The sequence below is a fragment of the Coregonus clupeaformis genome, chromosome 23 (assembly GCF_020615455.1).
Source record: "Coregonus clupeaformis isolate EN_2021a chromosome 23, ASM2061545v1, whole genome shotgun sequence".
NCBI classification, from domain to species: domain Eukaryota; kingdom Metazoa; phylum Chordata; class Actinopteri; order Salmoniformes; family Salmonidae; genus Coregonus; species Coregonus clupeaformis.
In genome coordinates this window covers 56,462,591-56,484,481 of record NC_059214.1, presented here as the reverse complement: position 1 = coordinate 56,484,481, position 21,891 = coordinate 56,462,591, and the positions used below count along the sequence as shown (strand labels likewise).

Here is a 21,891-nt window from a genome sequence, read left to right as displayed (position 1 = left end):
GCTGTTATCCAGAGCGACTTACAGTTAGTGAGTGCACACATTTTTCATAGTGGCCCCCCCGTGGGAAACGAACCCACAACCCTGGCGTTGCAAACGCCATGCTCTACCAACTGGGCTACAGGGGACACGGACTTACACACACACACGCACGCACGCACACACACACACACACACACACACACACACACACACACACACACACACACACACACACACACACACACACACACACACACACACACACACACACACACACACAACCTCTCCAACTGAGCTACAAGTGGAACCCTGTAAACTAGAGGGAGAACATTAAACATGAAAAAAGTATTATTTGAAAGCGAAATGTTAAATGAATGGAAGATGAAACAGCTGTTGATTTGTCAGATGTTTCTGGCTTTAAAAAGTTCTCTGTTCAGATGATGTTAAAGCATGTGACAAGAATCTTTATATTTTTGGATGACCTTTTCTCTGAGATATGCGTATTTGTGGATGTAAGAAACCTGTGAGATAAATAATGTTTTATTATAAAATATCAACATTTATGTTTAGTGAGTTTGGTTGATGTAAGTGTTGATTCATGTTGATAATTATTTATTTAACAGTTCCATTCCTGCAAGCCGATTGGCTGAGGAGTATTTTAGCAAGTTCACAGCTGTTTTTAATACTTCTTCTCCTCTGATTAACATAATCATCCTTAGACATAATAAAAGCATCCAACAGCAATCAAACAATTCATAATAAAACTCCTGTGACATCAAGCACAGATAAAACATTATTCCGGTTTATGCAAGGTTGGGTAAAATATTTGTGGGAAAAAAAGTTTTGTGCAAATATTATAAAGCATAACATTGTCTCGTGTAATATCCTTTCTGAGATCTTGTGTAGCATTCTGAGCATTCTGAGTTCTTTATTATGTTACGTTGTGGTTATTACATTACTGGCTGCAGCAGACCAGTTTGCCTTGCCTTGCAGCCGGACGAGAAGCCACTACTGGCAACAACAAATACAAATGCATCTTCAGTTATTGGTTAAATATTAATATGGCACAGCTGAGAAAATAAGAAAGGTGGCAAATTAATGTAGTTGATCAAAGCCGTTCGATGTCTTTGCTCGCTTTGATATGGATGATGCAATCTCTACTAGAGCTAATAATTGCTCCCACAGTTGATTTCTTCAAACCAAGCTGCTTACCTACTGCAGATTCAGTCTTCCCAGCCTGGTGCAGGTCTACAATTTTGTTTCTGGTGTCCTTTGACAGCTCTTTGGTCTTGGCCATAGTGGAGTTTGGAGTGTGACTGTTTGAGGTTGTGGACAGGTGTATTTTATACTGATAACAAGTTCAAACAGGTGCCATTAATACAGGTAACGAGTGGAGGACAGAGGAGCCTCTTAAAGAAGAAGTTACAGGTCTGTGAGAGCCAGAAATCTTGCTTGTTTGTAGGTGACCAAATACTTATTTTCCACCATAATTTGCAAATCAATTGATTGTGATTGAAGTGATTTTCTGGATTTATTTTTCTTAATTTGTCTGTCATAGTTAACGTGTACCTATGATGAAAATTACAGGCCTCTCTCATCTTTTTAAGTGGGAGAACTTGCACAATTGGTGGCTGACTAAATACTTTTTTTCCCCCACTGTAGTTGATCAAAGCCGTTCGATGTCTTTGCTCTCTTTGATATGGATGATGCAATCTCTACTAGAGCTCACAGCAGGGCCGGTTCCAGCCATAAACAACATAAGCAACTGCTTAGGGCCCCGCGGCCACTAGGGCCCCCCCCAAAAAAAACAAAAAAACATTTGCAACTCAGTTGGGATCTCAAATTACTGTTGAGAGTTACAATAGTAGAATATAAAAGTAGCAATCAGCAGTTGTTCTCTTTTTATGTCAGTCACTGACGGTCACGTCATTAGTCCACGTCACAGTGTTAATTTTGGTAGCTATTCTAGATTTTAGTTTTAGTCTTAGTGTTAGTCCTAAAACACCCTTTAGTTTAAGTCACATTTTAGTCATTTCATCCTTTGTTAGTTTTAGTTATTATTAGTCGACTTAAAACTCTGGACAGTTTTAGTCTAGTTTTAGTCACAGACATTTGAGTCACATAATAGTCAGTGCATTTAAATTTAAAATAATAATAATAATAATAATATGTAGGATACCTCTACCTACCATCATGTGAACATTCAGATTTCCTCCTCCAGCTAGTCCTATACCTTAGCTGACAACATTGATATTGTGGCAGATTGTAACCAAATGCCAGTCATAATTAACCATAAAGGCTATAATGCCTTGGCAACAGGTTAAACAATGTACAGCTCTCATTTTCTCCCATCATAACTGTCCAGGAGGTAAATAACAGTTGTTTCCTTGAAAAAGGGGAGAATGAAGCTTTACTAAAATTACACTAAATTACCGTACTAATATTCAACAAATGGCAACAACTAAAAAAAAAGCAACCGCAACTCGCATTTTGCGGACCGAGGCAACACAGATGAACGAATAACACGTGTGAAAGACTCCTGAGTGGCGCAGTGGTCTAATACCTTAGCTGGCAACCCTCCTATACCTTAGCTGGCAACCCTCCTATACCTTAGCTGGCAACATTGATATTGTGGCAGGTTGTAACCAAATGCCAGTCATAATTATCCATAAAGGCTATAATGCCTTGACTACAGGTTAAACAATGTACAGCTCTCATTTTCTCCCCACATAACTGTCCAGGAGGTAAATAACAGTTGTTTCCTTGAAAAGGGGAGAATGAAGCTTTACTAAAATTACACTAAATTACCGTACTAATATTCAACAAATGGCAACAACTAAAAAAAAAAGCAACCGCAACTCACATTTTGCGGACCGAGGAAACACAGATGAACGAATAACACGTGTGCAAGACTCCTGAGTGGCGCAGTGGCGCAGTGGTCTGGTTCGAATCCAGGCTCTGTCGCAGCCGGCCGCGACCGGGAGACTCATGGGCGGCGCACAATTGGTCCAGGGTAGGGGAGGGAATGGCCGGCAGGGATGTAGCTCAGTTGATAGAGCATGGCGTTTGCAACACCAGGGTTGTGGGTTCGATTCCCACGGGGGGCCAGTATAAAATTTTTTAAATATATGTATTCACTAACTGTAAGTCGCTCTGGATAAGAGCGTCTGCTAAATGACTAAAATGTAAAATAGAGCTTCTGATGTGATCAAAGCAAAAACAACCACGAATGTAAGACAGAGAGTAAACACTATTGTTTCTAGTTTAAGTTACAAGTCAAGTCACTTGGCTTCGCACCAGTTCAAAAGATTGACGAGTGACCGAAGTGACAGATCAGATCAGCACAACTGAAATATGTCAATTCTGCCAATGGGAGGATTGCATTAAATATTCTGCATGCAATCCATGCTTCTGATTGGACTAAACAGATGAAAAGGAGCTTCACGTCAAATGCAATGCCCATTAGTCTCACGTGGAATTCTCGTCTCGTCACATTTCCGTCAACTAAAATGGGACATTTTTTTTGTAATATCTGTCATTTTTATTCAGGGCATCTCGCCTCGTTACCGTCATAGTTTTAGTCAGAAATAGTAGGTCGTTGACGGGTATTTTTTTTGTCATAGAAATGAACACTGCCATGTCAGCAAAACGTTTTAAGATTGGTTAATTATTCTAGTCAGCTATCTAAACGTGTAGTAATCATGGTTGATTACGCACAGAGGCCCTGAACTCCAGGGGGGACCCCATTGACTTTGTTAGTCACTCTCACTCAGATGTCATATTAACGTGACATAAATCATGGCAAAATGTGTAACAAAATGTAAACTTGCAGGAAATTACCTGTAAAACAGCAATGTTTTCTCTCTGCCCCATGGCAAGATGAGTGGAATTGTTTACGAACTTGCTTTAAAACTGCAACATTTTCGCTACGCCCCATGGAAAAATGTGTAGAGTTGCAGGATATGTACTCTGAAACAAAAATATATATATATCACTGCCGTCAAGAGGGGGTCCACTAAAATGTTTTGCCCACAAGGTTGGGGGGGGGGCCCCGCAACTAAATTCCTCTTAGGGCCCCCTAAATGGCTAGAGCCGGCCCTGGCTCACGTCTCTACTGTAGCTCACCGAGACAGAGAGCTAATGGTGCTAGCTCCACAGCAAGACCAGAAGAAGTGGAATCCATATAAATTGAAATTGCAGCGTGTTGCGTTCATATTTTTGTTCAGTATAATTGTCCAAATCATATGTTTCTGGAACAATATTACATTACTTCCCACTACTATGTTTGCTATTTTGTTCATCTTTTGTCACGGTTCCCTAAGACAGAACCCAGAAGCAGACCAGGACAAGGAGAGTTGAACGAAGGTGAGTGTCTATTTACATATTCAAAAGGTGCAGAATAATCCAGGAGACGGAGCGGGTGGCGGAGATGAGTAGGTGGAGGCGAAGTGGCAGATTAAATGATGGCACGGCAGGGGTTGGGTGAAGGTTCCGGGAGAATGATGTTAATGGCTAACGATCCGGCAGGGAATGGATGTTAGGCCAGAGCCTAAGAAGGGTGATGATCAGGACCAGGTGTGCAGATTGCTGATGGGATGCAGGTGCGGAAATCAAGAGAGCTCCCGGAGCGTTCCAGAACCCTCGGGAAACTGGAGATCACGAACAGAAAAAACTAGTCCACAGACAGGACCCGACTCAGACTGCCGGGATCGTTACAGTACCCCCCTCCGACGCAACGCCACCGGGCGGGACTCCCGGAGCGCCAGGATGGAGGCGGTAGAAGTCACGGATGAGGTCAGCATCTAGGATCTGTCGCCGCGGAATCCAACTCCTCTCTTCAGGACCATACCCTCCCAGTCCACGAGATACTGGAAACCCCGGCCCCGCCGTCTGGAATCCATGATGCGTCGCACCGTGTAGGCAGGACCACCTCCGATCATCCGAGGAGGAGGAGGAGGAGGCGGAGGAGGCAACAGAGGACTGAGGAAAACAGGCTTGAGGCAGGAGACATGAAAGGTGGGATGGACTCTGAGCGTCCTCGGGAGTTTGAGTCGAACTGCCACCGGATTGATCACCTTCTCCACCACAAACGGACCAATGAACCGGTAACAACTTCCTAGACTCAGTCCGTAAAGGAAGATCCCGTGTGGCCAACCAGACCCTATCTCCGATGGTGTAGGTGGGAGCGGGGATCCGGCGACGATTCGCCTGGAGCTGATACCGGTCCGAAACTCTAAGGAGTGCCTTTCTGGCCCGATGCCAGGTCCGGTGGCAACGACGAATATGGGCCTGGAACAGAAGGCACTGAGAGCTCCTTCTCCTGAGAAGGGAACAAGGGGAGGTTGGTAGCCATACAGGCACTGGAAGGGAGACATCCCAGTGGCAGATGTAGGGAGAGTATTGTGGGCATACTCAACCCAAGGCAACTGAGAGACCCAGGAGGTGGGGTTGGAAGAGGCCAGGCAGCGTAGCGTGGATTCCATCTTCTGGTTGGCTCTCTCCGCCTGACCATTAGATTGGGGGTGAAAACCAGATGTGAGACTGACTGTAGCTCCAATGGCCAAACAGAAGGACTTCCAGACAGCAGAGGGTAAACTGAGGGCCACGGTCGGAAACGATATCACTGGGCAACCCGTGGACCCTGAAAACCTCCCTAACCAGGATCTCGGACGTTCTCCGAGGCAGAGGGAAGCTTGGCAATTGGCACAAAGTGGGCGAACTTGCTGAATCTGTCCACGATAGTCAGAACGACCGTGTTCCCTCAGAAGCGGGCAACCCAGTGACAAAGTCCAGGGCCAGATGCGACCATGGTCGCGGGGAATAGGAAGGGGGTGAAGTAGTCCAGAGCTGGGCCGATTGGTACTCTTATTCTGCGCACACACTGGACAGGCAGCAACATAACCCCGAGTATCCTCGGCCATGGCAGGCCACCAAAAACGTTCTGCGAAGAAACGCCATCGTCCGAGCCACGCCAGGGTGACAAGCCATCTTGCTGGCGTGGGACCATTTGAGGACCGCAGGACGAACCAACTCAGGCACAAACAACCGACCTGGTGGACCGTTACCGGGACCGGGCTGCGTCCCGAAGAGCCGCCATCACCTCCTCCTCAATCTTCCACCTAACAGCTCCCACGACGCAGTTCCGGGGAAGAATTGTCTCGGTCTTGGACCCACTCTCCTCCGTCTTGGAGAACATCCGAGACAAGGCGTCCCGCCTTGCCGTTCTTAGATCCAGGTCGGAACGTCAGGGAAAAATTGAATCGTCCGAAAACAACGACCACCTGGCCTGACGGGAGTTGGAGACGTCTAGCCGATTGCACGTAAGCAAGATTCTTGTGGTCAGTCCAGACAATAAACGGCTGCTCCGCCCCTCCAACCAGTGGCGCCACTCCTCCAAGGCAAGTTTCACCGCGAGAAGCTCCCGGTTACCCACATCGTAATTCCTCTCCGCAGGCGAAAGGCGACGAGAGTAGTAGGCGCAGGGATGGAGTTTACTGTCCGTGGAGCATCGCTGCGACAGGATGGCGCCAACTCCCACATCGGACGCCGCCCACTTCAACGATTTAACTGATGGGCCGTGGTCCGGTTGAGAGAGAATCGGTGCGTTGGTGAATCGCCTCTTCAAATCCAGAAACGCTGATCCGCCTCCGGATTCCACTCTGAAGCTCCTGATACTGGAAGTCAAGGCCGTTAACGGAGCGGCCACACGGCTGTAATCCCCGGATGAATCTGCGGTAGAAATTCGCAAACCCCAAAAATCTCTGGAGCTGCAATCTCGTACCGGGCTGGGCCCATTCCAGAACCGCTCTAACCTTCTCCTGGTCCATCCTAATCTCTCCCCTGGAGATGATGTACCCGAGAAAGGATGTCGTGTGGGCGTGAAACTCGCACTTCTCGGCCTTCACGAACAGGCGATTCTCCAACAATCGCTGCAGAACCTGCCGGACATGCTGGACGTGGTCGGAAGGTTCCTTCGAGAAGATCAGAATGTCATCCAGGTAAACAAACACAAAGAGACCGATCATATCTCTCAGGACGCCGTTCACCATACTCTGGAATACCGCTGGAGCATTGGTCAGTCCAAACGGCATCACCTGATACTCGAGTGACCCATCGGTGTATTGAAACCCGTCAACCACTCGTCTCTCTCTGATCCGGACTATGTGATACGCATTGCGTAGGTCTAGCTTGGTGAACACCGTAGCACCCTGTAAGGAGTCGAAGGCAGAACTCATCAAGGGCAGGGGATACTTGTTCTTGACCGTGATGTCATTCAACCCCGATAATCAATACACGGTCGAAGAGAGCCATCCTTCTTACCCACAAAGAAGAATCCTGCCCCCAGGGGTGATGACGAGGGACGAACGAGACCAGCAGCTAGGGGACTCCTTGATGTAGGTCTCCAAAGCCTCACGTTCAGGGCGGGAGATACTGTATAACCTTCCCTTGGGGTAGACAGCTCCAGGGAACAGGTTGATGGCACAATCATATGGTCGGTGGGGAGGGAGTGACAGAGCCTTCTGCTTACTGAACACTTCCCCCAAATCGTGATATGTCTCGGGAACCAGGGACAAATCTGGGGGTTTAGCCTCAATCACCTGACTGGGAACCGAATGGGGACAGGCAGTCTTGAGACAGTTAGCATGACAATCAAGGCTCCAACTTCGTTACCTTGCCCGTCACCCAATCGAACGTGGGATTGTGTTCCTTCAGCCAGGGGTATCCAAGGACCAGAGGAACATGGGAAGACGGCAGAATGAAGAATGAAATCATCTCCGAATGATTCCCCGACAACAGCATCTTAACCGGTTCAGTCCTCATCGTGATACGTGCCAGACTACTGCCGTTCAGAGTGGTCGCCTCAATGGCTTCCGGCAATTGCTCCTTGAAAGCCCCCAGCTGTTCCACCAACTCGGCATCAAGAAAGCTTCCATCGGCACCTGAATCGATAAAAGCGTTAATCGCTAAGCTCTGATTCCTGTTCACAAGGGTAGCCGGGAAACGGGGTCTGACAGAGGTATTGAGAGGTCGAAACTGGCTCGCTAAAAGTCCTCCCAACTTTAGCGAGCCGCGCAGTTTGACGCACCGCCGGGAACAGGTGGCGAGGTAATGTCCCGAACCACCACAGTAGAGGCAACAGTTAGTCCTACGTCTGAGTTGGCGTTCCTCCTTGGTTAACCCGTGCTGCCCTACTTGCATTGGTTCAGAATCGGAAGACAGGACCTCTCCACTAATCCTGTGTGGTGGACGATGATCGACGTATTCTGGTCCAATCCCCGACCCGACTGGAACCTGAGAAGCTGATCGATTGGACGGACCCCATTGCTTCTCCCTCCTTCGCTCTCGGACTCGATTATCCACCCGGATAGACAAGGCTACCAAGCTGTCCAGGTCACTAGGCTCCGGATAGGAGATCAACTCATCCTTGAGCTGCTCCGACAGACCCTGGTAAAAGGCCGCTTGCAGAGACTCCTCTCATTCCACCCACTCTCCACAGCCAACGTCTTGAACTCGATCACGAAGTCGGCCACGCCGTGCAGTTCCTTGGTGAAGCGAAAACAGGCGCCTAGCTGCGTCCCCCCCTCGGACGGAATGGTCGAAGAGCTTCCTCATCTCGGCCGTGAACCCCGGGTATGAAGCCATGCAGGGGTCTTGTCGTTCCCAAACGGCTGAAGCCCACTCCAGCGCTCGACCACGCAGCAACTCAATCACAAAGGCTATCCTAGCCTTGTCTGTGGCATAAGAGTAGGGCTGTAGATCGAACACTAACCCACACTGCATGAGGAAAGAACGGCATCTTCCCAGCTCCCCCTCATATTTATCCGGGCCGGAACCTTGGGCTCACGGAAGGACACCGCTCCAGACGCGGCAGGCGGGATGGGTGAAACCGGTAGTGGATCCTCCACCGGAAACTTGCGCTGGTCCTGGACCTCCGTCAGACCGGTAGAAAGGTTCCGAACTGCCAACGCGATCTCCTGTAGCTCCGTGCTATGATGGCCCAACATCTTCTCCTGATGGGTAATGGCATGGCGAACAGAGTCCAGGTCCGCTGGGTTCATTACTGGTCGGATCGTTCTGTCACGGTTCCCTAAGACAGAACCCAGAAGCAGACCAGGACAAGGAGAGTTGAACGAAGGTGAGTGTCTATTTACATATTCAAAAGGTGCAGAATAATCCAGGAGACGGAGCGGGTGGCGGAGATGAGTAGGTGGAGGCGAAGTGGCAGATTAAATGATGGCACGGCAGGGGTTGGGTGAAGGTTCCGGGAGAATGATGTTAATGGCTAACGATCCGGCAGGGGAATGGATGTTAGGCCAGAGCCTAAGAAGGGTGATGATCAGGACCAGGTGTGCAGATTGCTGATGGGATGCAGGTGCGGAAATCAAGAGAGCTTTCCCGGAGCGTTCCAGAACCCTCGGGAAACTGGAGATCACGAACAGAAAAAAACTAGTCCACAGACAGGACCCGACTCAGACTGCCGGGATCGTTACATCTTTTGGTTTTTTTCCATCTCAAATGGCACCCTATTCCCTGTGTAGTGCACTACATTTGACCAGAGCCCTGTTGGCCCTAATAGAGTCCTGGTTAAAAGGAGTGCACTACATTTGACCAGAGTGCACTAAACAGGGAGGCATTTAAGACTCAAACCAGGTCTGCCCATAAAGCAGTGTTGGGATCATCAGGCTGGCTGCCACCCAACATGCCAATCAGATCCGCTTTAGTAACTAAAACCTCATTTGTTCTCTTTAATCAATCTCACGCACGTCACAATTCATAAACCGACGTAGACTTTTCCCATATCAAATGTGAATCCACCGTACTCCAGCCTATTAACAAGAGGCCTGTTGTGGTAGACTGGTGTTTTAACAACTAACTAAGACATGAGCTTTTACAATGGTTGCGTCCCAAAATGTTACCCACTTCCCTATTTATGCACTGCTGTATATAAGATATAGGGTGCTATTTGGGATGCACACAATATTATTGAGACACGTCTTCTTCGGAGATTAGCATTCAAAACGTCATTCTGAGTATCTCACTGAAAATGTACATTTCCTCTGTTTTCATTGTCTATATCCCCAGGTTCACTGAAGGAGAGCTTATATAGTTGCTATGCTCTGTGGAGTTTTATTTTACACACTTAAGCCCTCAGAAGAGCTGAGGAGTTTTGACGCTTGTGATGTGTCTGTCTCTCTGTGTCTGTCTCTCTGTGCCTGTCTCTCTGTGTCTGTCTCTCTGTGTCTGTCTCTCTGTGTCTGTCGCTCTGTGTCTGTCTCTCTGTGTCTGTCTCTCTGTGTCTGTCTCTCTCTGTGCCTGTCTCTCTGTGTCTGTCTCTCTGTGTCTGTCTCTCTGTGTCTGTCTCTCTGTGTCTGTCGCTCTGTGTCTGTCTCTCTGTGTCTGTCTCTCTGTGTCTGTCTCTCTGTGCCTGTCTCTCTGTGTCTGTCTCTCTGTGCCTGTCTCTCTGTGTCTGTCTCTCTGTGTCTGTCTCTCTGTGTCTGTCTCTCTGTGTCTGTCTCTCTGTGTCTGTCTCTCTGTGCCTGTCTCTCTGTGTCTGTCTCTCTGTGTCTGTCTCTCTGTGCCTGTCTCTCTGTGTCTGTCGCTCTGTGTCTGTCTCTCTGTGTCTGTCTCTCTGTGCCTGTCTCTCTGTGTCTGTCTCTCTGTGCCTGTCTCTCTGTGTCTGTCTCTCTGTGCCTGTCTCTCTGTGTCTGTCTCTCTGTGTCTGTCTCTCTGTGCCTGTCTCTCTGTGTCTGTCTCTCTGTGTCTGTCTCTCTGTGTCTGTCTCTCTGTGTCTGTCTCTCTGTGTCTGTCTCTCTGTGTCTGTCTCTCTGTGTCTGTCTCTCTGTGTCTGTCGCTCTGTGTCTGTCTCTCTGTGTCTGTCTCTCTGTGTCTGTCTTTCTGTGCCTGTCTCTCTGTGTCTGTCTCTCTGTGTCTGTCTCTCTGTGTCTGTCGCTCTGTGTCTGTCTCTCTGTGTCTGTCTCTCTGTGTCTGTCTCTCTGTGTCTGTCTCTCTGTGCCTGTCTCTCTGTGTCTGTCTCTCTGTGTCTGTCTCTCTGTGTCTGTCTTTCTGTGCCTGTCTCTCTGTGTCTGTCTCTCTGTGTCTGTCTCTCTGTGTCTGTCTCTCTGTGTCTGTCTCTCTGTGCCTGTCTCTCTGTGTCTGTCTCTCTGTGTCTGTCTCTCTGTGTCTGTCTCTCTGTGCCTGTCTCTCTGTGTCTGTCTCTCTGGGTGTCTCTCTGTGTCTGTCTCTCTGTGTCTGTCTCTCTGTGTCTGTCTCTCTATGAAGTCTGGGGCTTCTGAGTTGTTTCCCTTCAGATGGTCCCGCTCCTATCCTCTTCTCTCCCCTTCTCCTCTCTTCTCCTCATCTCCTTTGTTTTCCCCCTCTCCTCTCCTCTCCCGCTCTCCTCTCCTGTCCTCTCCTTCCCTCTCTCCCCTCTCTTCTGTCGTCTCCACATCTCAGTCCCACCCCCATCTCCCCAAATCTGGAAGCTCTACTGCTCTTTACGTCAACTCCCAATTAGATAATGTTCTAGTAACAGATGAGCTCCATCCCCTTCTATTTCCCGGAGTCAGGGGAAGACAAGCACACAGACAGACAAACAGTGAAACAGATACAGACACGGAAATAGCTGAACACACCTCGTCACACAAAGACAAGCTCTATGCTCTAACTGATACACATGCTCCAAATAGGCACCTTTAGTGTACAATGAGAATCAGTCACACATTCACAACAGTGCTGGGCTGAAAAATATCAAATGCTTGAGGACTAAGCAACTAAAAATTCACAAATGCCTTTGTAACTAACCCAAGTGTGCTACGATGCAAGTCAACTGGGAACACGTTACAAGTAGACTAGAGCTTCGTTCTAAAGAGGATAGCAATCAAAGCGAGAGAGCTAGTCGTTGCTATGTCAGAGGCAGAATGTATTTCTGTCTGTCGTGTGAAGTGGCAGAAAAGATCACAGTGAGAGAGCTGGAGCAGACCATGACAGCATCCTTATGGCACCATATTCCCTATACAGGGCCCATTTGGCTCTGGTCAAAAGTGGTGCAATATGTAGGGAATAGGATACTATTTGGGATGCACCCCATGGTAGAACATGGTTAGAATCAGCCTCTGTACTCTACAAGCCAACGATCTAAGGTGTGCTGTTGTAGACTCTGAAGCCATTCGGAACACAACCTCTCTCTCTCTCTCTCTCTCTCTCTCTCTCTCTCTCTCTCTCTCTCTTTCTTACAACCCTCTTTTCTCTCTCTCGCTCTAATTTTTCTCTTCAATCTCTCTCTCTCACTCTCTCTCTCTCTCATATTTTGATCTTCAATCTCTCTCTCTGAACTTTTTCTCTTCAATCTCTCCCTCTCTCTCGCTCTCTCTCTCTCTCATATTTTTCTCTTCAATCTCTCCCTCTCTCTCTCTCTCTCTCTCTGAACTTTTTCTCTTCAATCTCTCCCTCACTCTCTCTCTCTCTCATATTTTTCTCTTCAATCTCTCTCTCTCACTCTAATTTTTCTCTTCAATCTCTCCCTCTCTCTCTCTCTCATATTTTCTCTCAAAATTAACAGTAAACATTACACTCAGATGTTCCAAAAGAATAAAGACATTTCAAATGTCATATTATGTCTATATACAGTGTTATTATGATGTGCAAATAGTTAAAGTACAAAAGGGAAAATATATCAACATAAATATGGGTTGTATGTACAGTTGAATTCGGAAGTTTACATACACCTTAGCCAAATACATTTAAACTAAGTTTTTCACAATTCCTGACATTTCATCCTAGTAAAAATTCCCTGTCTTAGGTCAGTTACGATCACCACTTTATTTTTAAAATGTGAAATGTCCGAATAATTGTAGAGATAATTATTTATTTAAGCTTTTATGTGTTTCATCACATTCCCAGTGGGTCAGATGTTTACATACACTCAATTAGTATTTGGTAGCATTGCCTTTAAATTGTTTAACTTGGGTCAAACGTTTCGGGTGGCCTTCCACAAGTTTCCCACAATAAGTTGGGTGAATTTTGGCCCATTCCTCCTGACAGAGCTGGTGTAACTGAGTCAGGTTTGTAGGCCTCCTTGCTCGCACACGCTTTTTCTGTTCTGCCCACACATTTTCTATAGGATTGCGGTCAGGGCTTTGTGATGGCCACCCCAATACTTTGACTTTGTTGTCCTTAAGCCATTTTGCCACAACTTTGGAAGTATGTGCTTGGGGTCATTGTCCATTTGGAAGACCCATTTGCAACCAAGCTTTAACTTCCTGACTGATGTCTTGAGATGTTGCTTCAATATATCCACATAATTTTCCTTCCTCATGATGCCATCTATTTTGTGAAGTGCATCAGTCCCTCCTGCAGCAAAGCACCCCCACAGCATGATGCTGCCACCCCCATGCTTCACGGTTGGGATGGTGTTCTTCGGCTTGCAAGCAACCCCCTTTTTCCTCCAAACATAACAATGGTCATTATGGCCAAACAGTTCTATTTTTGTTTCATCAGACCAGAGGACATTTCTCCAAAAAGTAAGATCTTTGTCCCCATGTGCAGTTGCAAACCGTAGTCTGTCTTTTTTATGGCGGTTTTGGAGCAGTGGCTTCTTCCTTGCTGAGCGACCTTTCAGGTTATGACGATATAGGACTCGTTTTACTGTGGATATAGATACTTTGTACCTGTTTCCTCCAGCATCTTCACAAGGTCCTTTGCTGTTGTTCTGGGATTAATTTGCACTTTTCGTACCAAAGTACATTCATCTCTAGGAGACAGAACGCTTCTCCTTCCTGAGCGGTATGATGGCTGCGTGGTCCCATGGTGTTTATACTTGCATACTATTGTTTGTACAGATGAACGTGGTATCCTCAGGCGTTTGGAAATTGCTCCCAAGGATGAACCAGACTTGTGGAGGTCTACATTTTTATTCTGAGGTCTTGGCTGATTTCTTTAGATTTTCCCATGATGTCAAGTAAAGAGGCACTGAGTTTGAAGGTAGGCCTTGAAATACATCCACAGGTACACCTCCAATTGACTCAAATGATTTCAATTAGCCTATCAGAAGCTTCTAAATCAATGACATCATTTTCTGGAATTTTCCAAGCTGTATAAAGGCACCGTCAACTAATGTATGTAAACTTCTGACCCACTGGAATTGTGATACAGTGAATCATAAGTGAAATAATCTGTCTGTAAACAATTGTTGGAAAAATTACTTGTGTCATGCACAAAGTAGATGTCCGAACCGACTATTGTTTGTTATCAAGAAATGTGTGGAGTGGTTGAAAAACAAGTTTTAATGACTCCAACCTAAGTGTATGTAAACTTCCGACTTCAACTGTACAATAGTGTTTGTTCTTCACTGGTTGCCCTTTTATTGTGGCAACAGGTCACAAATATTGCTTCTGTGATGTCACACTGTGGTATTTCACCCAATAGATATGGATGGTTAAATAATGGCGCCGGAGAAGATGGCTGCCGTTTTACAGCCCTCTAACCAATTGTGCTATTATATGTGTTTTTTTGCGTTATTTGTAACTTATTTTGTGCATAATTTTTCTGCCATCGTCTCTTATGACCGAAAAGAGCTTCTGGATATCAGGACAGCGATTACTCACCTCGTACTGGACAAAAAAATAAAAAATTAAACGAGTCGGACGTGAACGATTTACTTCAGACCCCTGACATAGGCCCAAATCCACGTTATTTTCAGGAGAAAGAGATGGAGATATCGGGGATTTTGGTCGGGGTGCCTTGTAGGGACCTGACGGCGAGCGAGTAATTCCCTCTTCCATCAGTCCTATTAGCCAACGTACAATCATTGGATAACAAAATTGACGAGCTACGATCACAAATATCCTACCAACAGGACATACAAAAAAAATAACTGTAATATCTTTTGTTTCACGAGCTGAACGATGACATAGCCTAGTGGCCGGGACTTTAATGCAGGGAAACTTAAATCCGTTCTACCTCATTTCTACCAGCATGTTAAATGTGCAACCAGAGGGAAAAAAAACTCTAGACCACCTTTACTCCACACACAGAGACGCATACAAAGCTCTCCCTCGCCCTCCATTTGGCAAATCTGACCATAACTCTATCCTCCTGATTCCTGCTTATAAGCAAAAACTAAAGCAGGAAGCACCAGTGACTCGGTTAATAAAAAAGTGGTCAGATGACGCAGATGCTAAGCTACAGGAGTGTTTTGCTAGCACTAAATGGAACATGTTCTGAGATTCTTCCAATGGCATTGAGGAGTACACCACATCAGTCACTGGCTTCATCAATAAGTGCATCGATGACGTCGTCCCCACAGTGACCGTAAGTACATACACCAACCAGAAGCCACGGATTACAGGCAACATCCACACTGAGCTAAAGGGTAGAGCTGCCGCTTTTAAGGAGAGGGACTCTAACCCGGACGCTTATAAGAAATCTATGCCCTCCGACGAACCATCAAAGCGTCAATACAGGACTAAGATTGAATCGTACCACACCGGCTTCGACGCTCGTCGGATGTGGCAGGGCTTGCAAACTCTTACAGACTACAAAGGGAAGCACAGCCGCGAGCTGCCCAGTGACACAAGCCTACCAGACGAGCTAAATCACTTCTATGCTCACTTGAGGCAAGCAACACTGAAGCATGCATGAGAGCATCAGCTGTTCCAGACGATTGTGTGATCACGCTCTCTGTAGCCGATGTGAGTAAGACCTTTAAACAGGTCAACATTCACAAGGCCGCAGGGCCAGACGGATTGCCAGGATGTATACTCTGAGCATGCGCTGACCAACTGGCAAGTGTCTTCACTGACATTTTCAACCTGTCCCTGACTGAGTATGTAATACCAAAATGTTTCAAGCAGACCACCATAGTTCCTGTGCCCAAGAACACTAAGGTAACCTGCCTAAATGACTACAGACCCGTAGCACTCGAGTCTGTAGCCATGAAGTGCTTTGAAAGGCTGGTCATGGCTCACATCAACACCATTATCCCAGAAACCCTAGACCCACTCCAATTTGCATACCGCCCCAACAGATCCACAGATGATGCAATCTCCATTGCACTCCACGCTGCCCTTTCCCACCTGGACAAAAGGAACACCTACGTGAGAATGCTATTCATTGACTACAGCTCAGCATTCAACACCATAGTGCCCTCAAAGCTCATCACTAAGCTAAGGACCCTGGGACTAAGCACCTCCCTCTGAAATTGGATCCTGGACTTCCTGACAGACCGCCACGCTGATCCTCAACATGGGGGCCCCTCAGGGGTGTGTGCTCAGTCCCCTCCTATACTCCCTGTTCACCCATGACTGCATGGCCAGGCACGACTCCAACACCATCATTAAGTTTGCCGACGACAGAACAGTGGTAGGCCTGATCACCGACAACGATGAGACAGCCTATAGGGAGGAGGTCAGAGACTTGCCCATTGTGGTGCCAGGACAACAACCTCTCCCTAAAAGTGATTAATGACAAAAGAGATGACTGTGGACTACAGGAAAAGAAGGACCGAGCATGCCCAGACGTTCATTATGTAAAGCCACTGCAATAATGTCCTTCTGTTTTCAGTTGGTTTGTTTGGCTCTGCTGGTTTGAGGTCCAGGAAGTTTATTGGCAGTCCGTCCAATAAGGGGACTGACTTTAAGTAAAGTAATTTGTATTAAACATCCATTGTTTATGTAAAATACAGTGGTTAACTATTCTTTATTTTCTACCGTCAGAAGTACAGTATTGTTGTTTTTGGTCATCTTGTGAACTTGGTCAGCTGAATCTCTGTGAAGCACTGTTCTATTTCAGAAAGCTATCTAGTGGAAGTAACAGATCTAGCAAGTCATTTTGTTGTACTCTTGTTAATGTGTTTTTATCTGTGTCAAACAATAACCTAATCCTCTGAGCTTTTAATTGCTTGTTCTTTCTTTATGCTTGTGTCACGCTCTGGCTCCGGGACTTTGTGTGTTGAGCCAGGGTGTGTTCGTTTCGTGGTGTTTTGTTTGGTTGGGTGGTTCTATGTGTTGTATTTCTTTGTTGGGTTCAATGACTCCCAATCGGAGGTAACGAGTGTCAGCTGTCGGCTCGTTATCTCTGATTGGGAGCCATATTTATCTGTATGTTTTCCTGTGGGTGTTGTGGGTTTTTGTTCCGTTTCAGTCATAGTCACTGTTGGACTTCACTATCGTCTTTTGTTTTGTATTTACGTGCTTTATCATTAAAGTCATCATGTTCACTCAACGCGCTGCGTATTGGTCTGCTCCTTCGGTCAGACGATCGTGACAGAAAAACCCACCATAAAAGGACCAAGCAGCGTGTCCAGGAGCAAAGAGACTGGACATGGGAGGAGGCGCCTGGTAAGGAGATCGAGAGGCTGGTGATGGCCCAGGTGGGCAAATCGTGGTCCTGGGAGGACATGCTCGGGGCAAGGGACCTTGGGGGAAGATCAAGGCCCTAGGGAGAGAGGAGCAACGGCGTCAGCAGGGTCATCGTTGGAAGGACGAGAGGCAACCCCAAAAAGTTTTTGGGGGGGCACATGGCTTAGGCGGCTGGGCAGCAGGAGGCTGCCACAGGGAGACGTGGAGAGAAGGCTATCGGATTACGGGAGCCATTGGCGAGTAGAGGAAGGGAAGTTGTTGCGGCACGGCGTGAGAGACTGATGTGTGTTACCAGTCCGGTCCGGCCCGTTCCTGATCCCCAGTTAAAGCCAGTGGTGTGTGTTCCCAGTACGGACCGGCCTGTTCCTACTCCACGCATCAAGCCCACGGTGTGCGTCGCCAGTCCAGCCCGGCCTGTTCCTACTCCACGCATCAAGCCCACGGTGTGCGTCGCCAGTCCAGCCTGGCCTGTTCCTGCTCCACGCACAGAACCTACGGTGTGCGTCGCCAGCCCAGCCCGGCCTGTTCCTGCTCCACGCACAGAACCTACGGTGTGCGTCGCCAGCCCAGCCCGGCCTGTTCCTGCTCCACGCACAGAACCTACGGTGTGCGTCGCCAGCCCAGCCCGGCCTGTTCCTGCTCCACGCACAGAACCTACGGTGTGCGTCGCCAGCCCAGCCCGGCCTGTTCCTGCTCCACGCACAGAACCTACGGTGTGCGTCGCCAGCCCAGCCCGGCCTGTTCCTGCTCCACGCACAGAACCTAAGGTGTGCGTCGCCAGCCCAGCCCGGCCTGTTCCTGCTCCACGCACAGAACCTACGGTGTGCGTCGCCAGCCCAGCCCCGCCTGTTCCTGCTCCACGCACAGAACCTACGGTGTGCGTCGCCAGCCCAGCCCGGCCTGTTCCTGCTCCACGCACAGAACCTACGGTGTGCGTCGCCAGCCCAGCCCGGCCTGTTCCTGCTCCACGCACAGAACCTACGGTGTGCGTCGCCAGCCCAGCCCGGCCTGTTCCTGCCACCCGCACCAAGTCTACGGTGCGCGTCGCCAGCCCGACCCGGCCTGTTCCTGCCACTCGCACCAAACCTACGGTGCGCGTCGCCAGCCCGGTCCGGCCTGTTCCTTCTCCCCGAACTAGCCCTGAGATGCGTGTCCTCAGCCCGGTACCTCCAGTTCCGGCACCACGCACCAGGCCTACGGTGCGCCTCAGACGGCCAGAGTCTGCCGTCTGCCCAACGGCGCCTGAACTGCCCGTCTGCCCAACGGCGCTTGAACTGCCCGTCTGCCCAACGGCGCCTGAACTGCCTGTCTGCCCAACGCCGTCTGAACTGTCCGTCTGCCAAGCGCTGCATGAACTGCCCGTCTGTACGGAGCCTGCAAAGCCGCCTGTCTGCCATGAGCCTTCAGAGCCGTCCGCCAGACCCGGAGCCGCTAGAGCCTTCCGCCAGACAGGATCAGCCAGAGCCTTCCGCCAGACAGGATCAGCCAGAGCCTTCCGCCAGACAGGATCAGCCAGAGCCTTCCGCCAGCCATGAGCAGCCAGATCCGTCAGCCGGCCATGAGCAGCCAGATCCGTCAGCCAGCCATGAGCAGCCAGATCCGTCGGCCAGCCATGAGCAGCCAGATCCGTCGGCCAGCCATGAGCAGCCAGCTCCGTCAGCCAGCCACGAGCAGCCAGATCCGCCAGCCAGCCATGAGCAGCCAGATCCTTCAGCCAGCCATGAGCCGTCCAGCCAGGATCCGCCAGAGCCAGCCAGCCAGGATCCGCCATTGAGTCCGGTGCTGTCCCTTAGCCCGGTGCTGCCCCTTAGTCCGGTACTGCCCCTTAGTCCGGTGCTGCCCCTTAGTCCGGTGCTGCCCCTTAGTCCGGTGCTGCCCTTTAGTCCGGTGCCGCCCCTTAATCCAGTGGGGTTTAGTTGGGGGGTGGTCATGTGGAGGAGGCTACGTAAGCGGGTACACAGTAAAAAATGGGGTGTTAATATTTCAGAGTAAAGTTATTTTAACCCAGATAGAGTATTTTCAACATTTTTGAGAGTAAAGTTGCTCTATCAGTGGAGTTAAAAGTGAGTGTAAAATCTGCAGATACGCAGTGACAATTTCAACTCTACAGCAGTGATGAATACCCGCCACTCTGCTTTGCTGAAGTTTGGCACGTACGTTGGTGGAGGAAGATTGCGAAGGAGTAGCTAGGTCACAGATATTGCTAGGTAAGTTACATCCCCGTTTTTCAACACCAAACCGGTATTTTTAACTTTACATAATTTTAGAGTTGTGCTGATGTCAAGGTCATATTTTAAGTTACGAGTTCCATGCGGCGGTCCCCCTTGCAGTGACCTCGTCATCAGCCAGCTAAATTAGCTTGTAAGTTCAGATGGTTGACAGTAATAACTGTTATATGATATACCCATGGAATATGTTTGATATTTTTGTGAATGGCTTGCTGTTTCATATGGCTAAAAATAGGTAACGTTAACTTAGCTAATCAGTTCGTTTGAAGGACACCACCGTTTGGCATGAGCGCAGATTGTGCTTGTCATGCGGTTAGCTAGCTTGCAATCAGTATCGGTAACTGTCTTTCTTTGTGTTGCAATATTTTCACGAATGAAGTTTGTCAGAATGGTAAATACGTAAAATAACGTTCGCTAACAACAAAACATTTATACAGATAGTATTGTTAGCTAACGTTATTGTATAGCTTCCCAGGCTTCCTTACACTAACGTTAACAGTTTTTTATGAAGCTATATATAACGGTAATGTTAGCATGCTTCTGATAGTTAGCCAGCTAATGTTGGTGTTATAAAACGATAACTTAGATCACTGATTTGCATGACGGGTTTGTTTAACATTGCTTAACCATTTTAATGGTTAGCTACTGTTCGAACTAAAATGGCTAATGAGCTAGCTAACTTTGACACATAGCTAGTTATTTGGTAGCTAATGGGACAATGTGCCTCTAAACTTGAACTAGCCTACACCCATTTGCTGCAGAAAATGGCAGCTTAACGTTATATTCAACCAGCACAACTTTGTCTACTTCAGCCTTTGTAATTGCAGTGTAACGTCTAAGTAATGCATAGTGCATTGCGTAGCTAGTACTACTGAGATAAATGGATAGTTAGCTAACGCTTAGTTGAACCAGCACTAAATGATGATTTTGAATATATATTTTCTTTGTTAACAGAGGCAAAATGCTGTTGCGTGTTCAGCTCGGGAAGAGCAGAAATACGTCAAGCTGTCTGAGCTGACATTCAATGCTTTCTTGAAAGAAGGTAGGTATAATAGGTTAAAGCAATACATATCACCCTAATGACAAAATAATACAGCATTAAGCTATTATCTTATGATATCTATTTAGGTCTATAGTCATTTCTGCTGTGCTTTATATTTTCAGTAACATAAAATCAGGTGCAGATCCTTGTCTTTCATCATTTTGTGAACACATGAGGCAACCTTAAGTATGAACTTGGATTCTTGTGAGAAGGGAATGCATGTTTTTCTTTTTTTCTTCTTTTTTTAACAGTGTGTCTAAAATTCAACATACCAGAAAGCAGAAAGCCAGACATTAAGGTGTATGACCAGTCTGACACAGAAGTTGACTCAGATGTTTTTGAAGAATTAGTAAAGGAGTCACCTGGAACTTTCAGAATCATGCTGGGCAATGGACTTGGTATTCATTCATTCAATTAGTTTTTTAGTTTAAAGGCCAGAATGAGAACCTTTATTGTCTTAAAAATAACAGTTTATTGTAATATGTTTCTATGTTTTGCACAAATTTCATAATGAACAGATACCTCTCATTCATCATCATGCTCGGTACATCTGATGACACCATCATTCTGAATTTCACTGTGTGTGACGATGTTGAAGAAGTAGCGGCTGGCGAAGGAAGCCAGCCTAAAAGGCCATGCCACATAAACTATGAGGCAAAAGCAGTAAGTGGTGAACATTGCTGTTAAGTCCAATCTGAATGTTGTTTCATCATGTGACAGCATTACATATTGTTTTACAATTACGGAAAGCACATTTCTTTCCACCTATAGCTGATTGAAAAAATCCTAACATCAAAGCCTGGTGGTGAACGCATTATGCAAGAGTATGGAAAAACCAAATCTCTGACAGATGCCACCAGAAGACAGATGATCAACATACTTGCTGCTGAGATGACAGAAACACATGGGTAAGCATTAAGCATATAGATGGGCTGTAAAGAAACATTGTTATTATTTTCCGGTTATTAATTATGTAAAATGTGTTGTGCAATATCAATTCAGTGTGATGTTAACTTTGAATTCATATGCTAGGACATCCCCCCCAAAAGTGTCAGAGCACAGGGGATAGTAGCTTTGTTTCCCTATCTAGAAGACCCATACTCACAACATGGATATGTAAGTAAATGGGTTATTGCAACATTATGCACATATTCACTCTATGAAATGGGAATAGTACTCCTTTATAATTTATTTATAATAATATAGGATCATTACTACGATCCGGAGAGTGGTTCCGGATACCTTGCATGGCGATTGAAGACCATACAAAGAAAAACAGCAGAGG

At 47.3% G+C, this 21,891-nt stretch overlaps 1 protein-coding gene and 2 long non-coding RNA genes across 3 annotated transcripts in view; 2 read left to right on the top strand and 1 right to left on the bottom strand.

Annotated features, from left to right (window-relative positions):
* The window catches only part of LOC121536368 (zinc finger protein 804A), a 172,592-nt gene that overhangs the window by 69,674 nt on the left and 81,027 nt on the right, over positions 1 to 21,891 (bottom strand). The window lies entirely within an intron of this gene.
* On the top strand, positions 20,547 to 21,151 carry LOC123481770. Its single transcript, XR_006657311.1, has 3 exons — positions 20,547 to 20,606; positions 20,858 to 21,004; positions 21,125 to 21,151. It is a non-coding gene; the product is annotated as an uncharacterized LOC123481770 (long non-coding RNA).
* On the top strand, positions 21,156 to 21,655 carry LOC123481769. Its single transcript, XR_006657310.1, has 3 exons — positions 21,156 to 21,269; positions 21,378 to 21,514; positions 21,639 to 21,655. It is a non-coding gene; the product is annotated as an uncharacterized LOC123481769 (long non-coding RNA).